General features: G+C 40.6%; 1 pseudogene; it reads right to left on the bottom strand.

The window, feature by feature from the left end:
* Positions 1 to 597: 597 nt before the first annotated feature.
* LOC137278457 (cAMP-dependent protein kinase type II regulatory subunit pseudogene) overlaps positions 598 to 12,385 on the bottom strand; it is a 37,837-nt pseudogene continuing 26,049 nt past the window's right edge.

The following is a 12,385-nucleotide window of genomic DNA, read 5'->3' as shown; positions in this document are numbered from 1 at the left end:
TAGTTGTTACATGTGTATGTCGTCCATTGCTGGGTAGGTCATTGCGTATCGTTTAGTTGTTACATGTGTATGTCGTCCATTGCTGGATAGGTCACTGCATATTGTGTAGATACAAGTAAGTCCCTTTCTAGAAAGCTACATTGATCATCTTTGATAAGATACTGATTTCCCAAATTATTAACGCACAATATCATTTTTTTGGTCACCGTTGTGAGAATGAACCATTAATTCATCAATATAGCCCACAGACCGGGAGGTCGTTATGCATCCTGAAGTTACACGAACATGTCAACTGTAGAGGATAGATTTGAATAAAATCTGAATGTGGATGTTTCGCGGCTTCCCCGTTTAACTACATCGAGGTGTTAAGATCCTGGAACGAATGTTTGTTATCACCACAGTTACATACAGACTGGATTTGATACATTTGACAGCAAAAGAAACACTCCTATGTAGTTTCGTTGAACGCGTAGTTTTCAGATTTAGAACTGCACATATTTAATATATATAAAGACATGTGTGATGTAAACTGAAGGTAGAAAAATACATAACATCAATTTCCACCTGGAACATATTAATGACACAAACGCCAAGACATATGCATCTATAATTTATGGATTCAAGAGAAAACAAAAGACATTGTACACAAACACCACACGGATTTACGTCACATGTTGAATTCATACATCGACATATCTATTTTTGTCAATCATTCTCGAGTACAGGGTATCACACCTTCTGAATCCGTGTATAACGTTGGTAAAACAATCCACTTAAACAGTAACCATGGCAACGGTAACTGGGGATTAAAATTATGATTAATCCCATATAAACATTTCAGAGATTTGTAACATAATTCAGACTAGAATCTAATCTACACTTAGGAGAGAGAATCAATATTTCTTCCTGCCTTAAATCAAATAATTGAAAGCGCTGACTACTAAATGGTATAAACAGTATGCATTTTCCTGCTCTTCAAATCTATCCTGTCAACATCTGTTCGGAGAATATAATTGAAACACTGCGTTCAAAATTTCATTCAAAACTATTGCAAAAGGAGGGTCTGTCTGATACGGGGTATATATGGTGGTGATCAGTCTGAAAATGAAAATACGGGAACAATATCACAACCGTTAATAAATATTCAACAAAGGTCTCCGTTTAACACTGACAGGTTCCACTTATAGAGTCAGCTATAACAACAAAAGTAACCAAACAAGTAACGTATTGAATTAACATGCGCAGATGTTAATTTAGCAGATCCAGGGGCAGTCCTCCACATACTATCCAGACGACTGTCGTCTGCTTCTGCGCGAGCAGACGACACTAAGCAGAAAGGTGTTTGTATACGTCATGTGACATACATCAAAACCAACACGCTCTAACATTGTTTGAACGTGTATTCAGTTTCGTCGTCTGCGAGGTTATATTGTTCATGGATTTGGCAGTGTGCGGTTAGAGAACTCAATCCGAGGACTGCGCGTTCACCTGACTGTAACCATCCATTCAGTATGTCAACGACGTCTAAAACATACTCCTTTGTGAGATATATTCAACCACATATTCCGTTTCAGTTGCGATTCTGTTTTTATTTGTGGCATTGTGTATCCGTATCTAACACCAGGATATAACACAAATCACCGTGTATATCATTTCCACTTTGCTTTTAGATCCCAAAGAGGCACTGGACACGAGGCAAACTAAATATCAACAAATGGAGTACATCCTTTATACGCAACCAATCCTTTGACATTTCCAACCTTTGCAATGATGCATGTTTTTGTAAGCAGATATGCACGTTAAAAAGCACCAATTAAACTTCAACGGTTTTCCATGTAGAGCTTAGAACACGACGAAATCAGCAACACAATATAGATGTTGAGACTGGACGAAAAGTGGAAAGGTCCTAAACACTAGAAATGATCACATCACAGTCGTGCATTTATAAAGGTTCCAGTTAGAACGCGTGCATATCGTGCGTCACACAGTACGTCATCAACAGACACACGATATTATATATATAATACATATTTCAAGGTCAAGGTCATCTTTGAGGGTGAGTATTAGACATGAATCTTGTGCATAAATTGATCCACGAACTGATTCAAAGCATTTCAACGGAAGCCTCGTTGATTCAGAACGTTTTGTGCTTTCGTTCATGCGTTTTCCTCTTTTCCTGCCCTCTGTTGATCGTGAAACCCGGCCCCTACTGATGGCGTTATTGAATTTTGAGATCCATACCAGGTATATCTGCTGCAGTGCGTGTCTTGAGACAATCAGCTGGCATGAGGACGTTGTCATCTCTCGTCGATCACTCCACAAATCTGACGTGGACCAACATCCATTACAAGACGGAACAAGAAGCGTACATCATATATTCACAGATCACTCACAATATCGTCTTCTGGCCTCGGGTGTGTATTTTTGGAGGTAACTGGCCAAGTTACATGAATTTGTCCACGCAGACTTCAGAGTTACGCAGACCGTAGTTATGTCACGAATACGTCACTGGTCCCCAACAGATGATCATTTGGCCACGTACATTGTGTACAACTGACTATTTCTTTTCATTATATCAACACAAGGACCTAGAAGTCTTTCAAAGGACCCTCTTTCCAAAAAGGCTACCTTTACTTTTCCTACTGCGTACACGTTGGCTGTACGAGGTTTATTTTCTATTAACGCTAGCTCTCCGAAGTACGTTCCATTCGATCTAGTGGCTATCTCCTGCTCCACACCGTCCGTGTTTTTAATCGTGACGCGTATATGACCGTCTTCCACGAAGTACATGCCGTCAGCGTCGTTGCCCTGTTCGATAATAGCGTGACCATCGTCGTAAGTCTGGCTGACGAGTGCGTCCGCCAGAGTCATTCTCTCATACTGATCTAAGCACTGAAGGATCGTTACACTCTCTAACAGGGTCTCGTACTTTTTTCGCTTCTTGAAGGCACTTTTGAGTACAATCCTTCGAAACGAGCTCCGGTCCATGGCCCAGAGAGACCCTTCTGTTAATACCGCCACTACTGTTGCTGATCGGGGCATGTTATACATAAGGGCCAATTCACCAAAGCTTCCTCTATTATCAAATTGGTGAACTTTCTTATTCTCTCCCTTAACGTCGACGTACACGTCGTAAACTCCTGAATCAATGACGTAAAAGTTGTCTCCGTCGTCCCCCTGGGCGATAACAGTCTCTCCAGGTGCGACGGTACGTTCAAACATGGCGTCAATGACCTCTTGCATTTGGTCACTGTCAAGGCTACGAAAGAGCAATATCCCAGCAACTGCTTCCGTTAGTCGCTCCCTCTGCTGGTCAGATTTAGGGTGGATAACTCTGTCTTCATCGCTATCGTCCTCTTCGGGGTCGTACCGTTCGGCTGACACCGACTGACGTCTTGCGTAACGATTCCGATTTGACCTCGGCTTGAACGTTGCCATGTTCGGCTCCCCTGCGTCTTCATCATCCTCTACGATGATGTACATGGGGATATCCTTCGGCTTTTTTCTTTCACGAGCTTTTGTGAAATAATCTACTGCAAAATCGTAGAGTTCTCCAGGCCTTTCCCGCAGCACTGCCACTGTAAAGTCTCGCAGCAAGTCTCCCAACCCTTCTGGAATTTCCAAATTCATCTCGATTGCTTTATATAACCGCCGGCTTACACCACTAAGTAAACTTTCATCAATCCAATATAGGTGATTGTTCGACAGACTCTATAGCTTCATCGTGGAGTCGCACAAAAGCGTGTTTGCGAATCGTTGCTTGAATTACGCCAATCAATGCTAGACCGCGCGATCGCACACCAGAACTTCTATAAATATTTCATATCAATGGACACACAGCTGCTAACATCCACGGAGCATTCGTGACGTCATCACCCTTTTAGCCAATCACAAAACATCCCTGATCACATTTGACACACCGCACTATCCATCCTTTCTGAATTCCTTCTCCGGGTTGTTTATTCCGTTTCCATGGAAATACAATCCGGCGACCTGGAGGAAGAGAACACATTGTTAATTCTTCTCATCATATCCTGACATAAAAGTAGGAATATATCATTATTTTCTGACTTTCACAACACAGAAACGTCACAATAAGACAACACAATATATATATATAATAACTTGATATAATTATGACACTGCGTGATTTAATGCCTAAATTGTATATCTCATAGGGTTATCAATCATATTGTCAACACTGCTATGCAAATACAGCTTGAACAAAACAACATATTTATTGTTCATAAAATATTAATATCATTCTGCATTAATATATCAATTATATGATTCGAAGCTAAACGACCATCAGTCGGTGTAATGTCTCTCGTCATGCGACGAAGAAAGACGTCCATCATCAAATGTGCTTTAACATTCTACAGACACAGAATGCCAGTGCCATTTTCAGCTTATTATGTATCCCGGGATAATGAATAAAAGTGGCATCTGTATACAGGACCATTATTTATGTCTTAACTCGTTTACAGCCATGCATATCCGGTTTTTTGTAACATGTACTACCAGTTGTGCTAGTATCGATCGTAGAATTCATTACATAGCAGGGTTGTGCGATAGTCTTTCTGTTACTTTGTACATGCAATGTCTTAGCTAATTTTCACGCGCGTTTGACATGGGGACACAGTAAGTAGCTGTGTTAATTCGAAGTCTCCATGACAATCGAAAATATGCCAACATTGAGACTTCCGTTCACATTAATCGAAGTGGAAAATGTTGGGACTCGAAGTTAATTGTTTTACTAACATTGACAGTAGACATAATTCGAATTAACGAGAGTTCACACTGTACTTTTATCAAATCTTTCAACAGGCTAGGCTATCACAGTGTTGATATATTTGTGGTGTTTGTGCAGGCAGTAAGAAGTTATTATTCAAAGACAAACATTGTTAAAGAATGGTGTACTGCATAAAGCAATAAATTATACTTTGCCCTTAAGAGATACAGTATTTCATATTCAGGACCTTTAATAACGTGCAAATGTATAAAGTAGAGACGCATTTTGGGACACACTAGATAGCCCTTCCTGGCACCTCAATGACAGTCCGAGTTGGCGTCTTAGGTTTTATATATATTGGTGGTGTTAATAGTCTAAGTATGCGGATGTAGAAGGAATGGGTTTCAGCAGCGCTTGTTGCCTCTTGAGAAATAAGATTCCGTAACAATATTCGAGCCCGATGTTGGTAAACGCATTCTAATAGACACCTTGAAAAATAACATAAAAATATGTCTGAGAATGCAAGACCGTCGATTTGTCAGTTGCTGTGGTATGATATCAAAGTCTTTAAATTGTCATAAAACATCATTCTTTCATATGAAATGTTCATGGTTTCCCATTTCTAACGTGAAAGACGCTCCATCTTGGTGTGTAGTCTCTCAGAATGATGCCCCAGCTTTAATTTACCTTTGGTGGTATATCGCAACTCACTCACTCTCATGCAAAAGGTGGTTAGGTAGTCTAATGGTTAAAGCGTTTGCTCAACACGCCGAATATTCGGGCTCGAACCTAAACATGGGTCCACTGCTTGAAGGCCATTTCTCGTGTCCTATGTAATGATTTTCCCAGAATGTTTCTAAAGCGGCATAAAACCATATCCATTCACTAGAGTAAAGAAGCCGCAGTTTGAAATTCACAGCCGTCGTTTTATGTCAAAAAACCAGTCCTTTCAAACACCAGGCCCATGACAATGAATCATTAATACGCTTGAGACAAAAATAACAAAAAGACTTAATAAAATGACTGTTTTCCGCCCTGAAATCGTAATGGCAACATGGCATTCACGTCCAAGTGAAACGTGGCTCATCTGACGCTGATATGCCGAAGACTGACAGTTCATGCAACAGTCGTATTGATCCGAGTCTGGGAAGTGTTATATTGCTTTTTATCTCGCGTGAAACATTTCTCCACACCCCAGCAGTTATGCTCTCGCACGTTCTCGTGTTTTCTCGCGTCATTGTGAATGGTATTGTATATAGGCCCGTGCGACACGACATTGCTGGGACTGATTATGAAGCGTGCAAAAAACAACGCCTTTATCTCTCTTTGAGAGAGTGACAAACAGGTTTCGGATTAGTTTAGCTAAGATATTGATTACTCTTGCAATATAGCAGACTCCATTAAAGATTCTGATGCACACGAGGACTCAGGTGAGAGCGTCTTGGTAAGAGATTATCCTTCGTCAAACGCTATCTGTTTGACTGATTGGGTCATCTGACAATGATACTTTATCTTCGTGATGATGTTTTCATTTATTAAAAAAAGTTGGAATTTGAACAGGAATTAATCCTTAGAGTTAGGAATTTCCTTTCGCCATAACGGAAACTGGCATCAACGGATTGATACAATCGATTCAACAGATTCTTTCGGATGCTTGGTTATCTCTGTGGAATGTTCTTTAACATTTCATCCTTAGTTCAACGCCGTGATGTCTCTTCAGAAACATGACAGTAATGATCTCGTAATGTCTGCTTTGGGCAAAGCAGATTTAATGCACGTTCTACAACGAGGTTACGTCCTACAGTGAGGGTGTATACGTGTATACATGCTACAAAAAGACATTCAGGGGCTAATTTAGGAATTAATGGCCATCAGTGGATGCAGGACGTTAGATTGTCGATTAAATATAACCGGATGTTTGAACTCAATGACGAAACTTTTAAGAACAACAGTGAAATTGTATTAGCACATTGTCATATAACTGACAACTCTGTTTACAAATATGTATCCCCGAAAGGGAATTATTTGTTCATCATAAAATGTATTTCCTGATATAATGGATGTTTGAGGCAGACATGAAGTCACTAGGAAATTCACATGAATTTTACAACCGCACATATAAATACATTGCCTGAGTGAACGGGCTCACTATTATGACTTTGGTAAATAACTTGGGGATATGTTTGTACACATGGTAATTCTCACCGGAAAACGTCGAGCTATATCGCAACCATCTGGACACAACTGACTGCCGGTGGGCAAAGATGTATCAGTAAACACTGAGGCAGAGGTTGTGTCATGTGACCTGATTTGCATATTTTTCTTCATATCGAGGTTATCGGATTGGTTTATCACATTTTTTGAACCCTTATGTTTAAGTTACCCATTCAAATATGTTTGTCGTTTAGTTTACGTCCAAGGTGAAAAGTTACCACGAATAACACCCAAATCCGTCATTAATGCAGCTTAATAAAATAGTGTGTATTGGTTGACGTCCTTAAGAGACGTTATTGAGAATGTTTGATGTATAAATATATTATTCATTCGTGGCAAACAAGGTTTTACAACTAACTGAATGCGAACGACGTATTGCCATGTTATAAACTGCTGTGAGTTTGTCAGTATCTGTAGTATGTTATAAACTGCAGTGAGTTTGCCAGTATCTGTAGCATAAATAGCCACTTTGATTACAGATATACGCAATAGAAACATAAGTTCATGCGGATTGGCTGAACATTGCAGCAGTGGAGCACTGCTGGTGTATGCAGACATTTAACGTTGTGGAAGGAATGACTGTAACCGTGTGTATTAACGGTCAGTTAGTGAGTACAGGCGTCTCTCCAATTGCTCTGTCTTCAATACACGAATGTCTGAAATTGACAATCAAAAACAGTGAACTGAATCTTAGTCACCCATCCCTCCTACTCAGCTCCTTTTCTGACTTTACTTTGGACTCCGAAGACAAGAACATACAAAGGTACAACCCCCACCCCCACCCCCACCCCACAACAACAACCACACACACACACACACACACACACACACACACACACACACACACACACACACACACACACACACACACACACACACACACACACACACACACACACACACACACACACACACACACACACTGGCACGATACGTACACACTGAAGTGCAGGTGAGAATTCATACACATTCTCACGAAGTGATGATCAGTCCGATTGAGCAGGCACCGTTAGAAGCTCTGTTCTTGCCCACACCGCAGACAATCATGGCAGTGTCCAACATTCAACAGCGCCCATATCCGTGGTATAGTGTGACCTTTGTAATAAGTTGCAAGTGGTGTGTCAGAGAGAGGTATTAGTCTACCAACCACTTACATCACGCCACAGACAGGCCACCTGGTTAATAAGTTGGGTAATCGCTTTCATGAATCTCTTCATGTTATGGAAATTATACCCAATTACAGAGCAACGCCTAACATAGTGGGAGCCGCTCGTCACTCAATGATCAAGGTTTGAGCTTAAAGTGTGTGGAACTAATTTTCGAGGGTACAGTTGTGATATATTGCCGCTCTGTTTCTTTAGAACGATTAACCCATTACTAAGCAATTCCCTATAATAAAGCTGCCTACTTAGTCTATCACCTGCGACCAGATCCAGCTCTGCACATTGTTAGCAAATGCATTGTTTTCGTGAGGAGGTTTTGAGCTCAACCATATCAGTTTTTCAAATGAGCAATGTTTCGTTGTATGAAGACACCTGACGCTAAACACAACATCTATTCCACATCTTCATCCAATGGCATCATTAATTCCAGGCGATTTGGATTCATCTTCAAATTGGGAGAAAAATCGATGAAATTTCAACAAAGACTGCTGACGCTTTCCATATGCATTGTGGAAACCCGAGAACCCCCAAAGATTATGTATCAAAAATTCTACAGCTGTTAAATAGTCTATGAAGATCGTACGCTACTTAATGATCGATCGTAGGCACACAATGGTGGTGTTTTCAGAACCCTGGCCGGAACCGTTGTTAGAATCAGTGATCAAATTGTTAATACAAATCAACACGCGTTCAGAAGCAGACGTTTTTCTAGCGTTTTGTTTCTTCTCTTCAAAGCAGTTTGCATTAATTATTGTTTTCCAGCGGGACTCGTTAAAACGAGACATCTAAGGAACTCCAGTGTGAGCGTGAAGACAGGTTTCATGGGATGAAAGGAAAAATAGTGATGAAAGATACATAGCTCATTAAATAGCAAGACTTGACATCAGGTGTTCAAGAGGCAAACACAAAAACTACATCTTGTGCAATGTAATTTTGCTGAAGAGAAACGCTGCAAATTCTCAAACACACACACACACACAGAAGAAAAAAACACTTTGCGGCTATGTATTTTATGTCGCGCGCGCGCGCACACACACAGACAGACAGAGGCCACCTGGTTAATGTGTCGGGCAATAGCTTTAACGAATCTCTTCATTTTGTAGAAATTGCACCCAGTTATGACTTATTAATTCAGTTAATAATTTGTTTCGAATTTCAACCAAAATAGAAAGGCAAAATGGTCTATAACATGCAGATTTCATCAGGACATCATCCATAGTCGTTCATAGAGTTTCTATGTTCTAGCGTAACCATTGATGACAAACAACACTACTGATGATCTCATCGTCAGCGAAGTATATAAAACAGCAGCTTATCATTTGGCACCAGATACCATAGTAACAAGCAAATTCGCAGGGGGAAATCAATATCAGGTAAGTGAATGTGCGAATGAGGATGTCACACAAAGACATGGGTGATACCAGCATTGCTTGTTGCTCTGAAAACGGCTGGCAACAGGAGAACACGAAGCACGTAGGTTACCGCGAACACCCTTTGGTGTGCTTCACAAACACAACTCTTGATGCTGCCAGAATCACCTCTGCATTATTTTTCTTATAACTTCAGGAAAGGTTTTGTCGATTTCATTCACAGCAAGACGACATGTACAGGAGGGCATACCCTTGCGTCATCAATTGGTGTTCTTTTTGCTTACAGGTTTTTTTAATTCTTTCATTAGCGTAATGGAATCTCTTTCGCAATTAATACACACTGGCTTCTCCTTGGTTATGTACTGTCTGGTGGAATATACCTTGTGAAGGCCTGAACCATTCCCCGTGCGGCAGTTTCAGATAAACGTATATTAAGGCAAGTGGCCGTGTCGAGCCATTGTGGCTAGTCAGTAATAATTCATTGCAATCAGTGTGTACAGACTCATGCTGCGGACACGCTATACAAAGAAGGGTTTAACCAAAGCTCTCACTCCTAATGCCTTTTCTATAGTTCTTAATTTGTTTGATAAGCCAAAGCTTATGTATTATAACGCTTAAACATTTAGCCTCATGCAAAACTTCTGTAACATAGAGAGCTATGTGAAAGACTGGCTTAGCTCTTAGGATCAATATTTAATCATGGGACGATCGATGGGTTAGTCTAGTCGCTCGTCATGCCGAAGACCCGGGTTGAAATCTCCCGTATGGATGAAAGGTAAAAAGTCCATTTCTTGTGTCCAGAGATATTGCTGGAATGTTGCTGAAAGTGGCGTAAAACTACACTCACTCACTCACACTTCGGAATACGCACAGCAAACTCAATAGATATAATGTAATTTTAATGGAAAGACATCGTCGCATTGATTATACTATTGACAGATTATTCAGATATGAACTGTCAGCATATGTGCATTGGAAAAGGTGTTCATTTCATCTGTGTCGCGTTGACGGATTTAACGTAATCTGACGAATAAATGTCTGTTTTAGAGTATTGTTGTAACTTTGATCATCGGCGTGCGGACGTCGTTCAGATGGCGTTGTGATCCGTGTAATATGCAGTTGCACTGATACTAGTCAGACCACGGGGCTCTTAACGAGATTAACTGGACAACATTGACATCGATCGTAAATGATGCTCTTCTTAAGAGCAGAGTAATACTCCCCTGCTATTGTAGTTGATGCAGATCAATATAGTGTCTGTCACATCCTCTTGATGTGAAACAGGCTTTAATCCTATGAATATATCCTGTACATAGCTGTACACAAGATAATCCATCAGCGATTCTGATTAACGGTTCTTTCAAAGGATAAAACTGGGAATTTATACTACGTTGTTATTGCAACGTGGGCTGGTTGGGGAGATCAAGCAACCCCTGAAAATCATTATGAAAAGGATATTGCTGGATGGTAGTACAAAACATCACTTTTCTTTCATGTCATCATGCTTTTAGGCCTATAACATTAACCTTTTCCTGCACGACTGCTGTTTGTCACGCGCTGCATTATCGTAGTGATGAAGAGTTGCTTGTCTTCATCGGTATGAACAATACAGTTACAAACGCCGTTGTTTCGAAGATTGATGAGTCGAATTTCAACACAACAGTATTTGATATAAATGGACTTGAATATGCAAGATAGCTATGTGTGTGTGTGAGAGAGAGAGAGAGAGAGAGAGAGAGAGAGAGAGAGAGAGAGAGAGAGAGAGAAATGAACGCTGGCCGCAAAGCAGGATGAGACGTCAGTTAAACGTGTTACTGGAGTAACTGATAAGATCAGGTAGGTCTTGTGTTTTCGTTGGATTTATTACCTCTGAAATGTACGAGAGAAGGCAGATGTTATCGTTCAAGGTTTCACAAGATCTGGAGAATATTTCAAAAGATCACTGTGCCAAAGGCAGATAATCTCATCTAACACCATACGATATGTGTGGACATGAGTGTAGGGCGTAGGGCGTAGGGCGTAGGGCGTAGGGCGTAGGGCGCTGATTTAGGACAGATTGGTCTTCCAACACCCGCAAGACAGTAGACCACATGATCACCCGTGTTCCCTAAAGGCAATGATTGAAATCGTACGTGTTCGACCTACGCCCAATAAAAATACATTCCAAGATCAGGGCAGTTTGTCCATATCACTGCAGTCTGCAGCAAACAGACCAGAACCTTTGTGTCAGATGAAACCACAACTCGTGCATGTTTAGGAGGTACAATGAGGGGATTTCACAATGATTTCATGATGAGCAACTAACACACAGGATGAATGTCATCTTTCGCAGGAGATAACATCTGAGTGTTCCAACCTTAGACGCCGATGACCCAATTTCAGCTTGCTTTACCTAACATATTTACCCCGATCAATCATTTACTGATAGTGACATAAATTCCTTAGGAAAGAGTTTTGGAAATTGATTTGACAAAAGCTGAAAAACCGGTCATACAACCGTGGCATCTGCTAGCAAACACATCATAGTGGTTTGCGAAAGAGTCACTGCTGATTCTCAGATAATAGCGTGACTTAACATACGATCTGGAACACGTTTAGAAATAAATATATCGTAAAGGACATATTTGCATATTAAAGTTATAATTCGCATGTATTTACCGCAACAGGCTGTCACACATGCCCATGGTATCCAGTGGTTGAATAAAATATGATGGGCTAGGCTAAATAAAGAAGTGAAATGTTTCTCGGGAATCAGCGCGTCACTTTTATTTGCCCATTTGCATTGCCATTTGAAAAAAGATATTTTCTGACTTGGTCGCGTCCCGATCATCCATTTGTCCACAGAAGAATGAGTGTCTGTAAGAACGAGTGTCACTGCATCTACAACTCATTAACACGTGCTAAAC

Source organism: Haliotis asinina, chromosome 3 (genome assembly GCF_037392515.1).
Source record: "Haliotis asinina isolate JCU_RB_2024 chromosome 3, JCU_Hal_asi_v2, whole genome shotgun sequence".
In the NCBI taxonomy this organism is placed as follows: domain Eukaryota; kingdom Metazoa; phylum Mollusca; class Gastropoda; order Lepetellida; family Haliotidae; genus Haliotis; species Haliotis asinina.
This window is presented reverse-complemented; position numbering and strand designations above follow the sequence as displayed.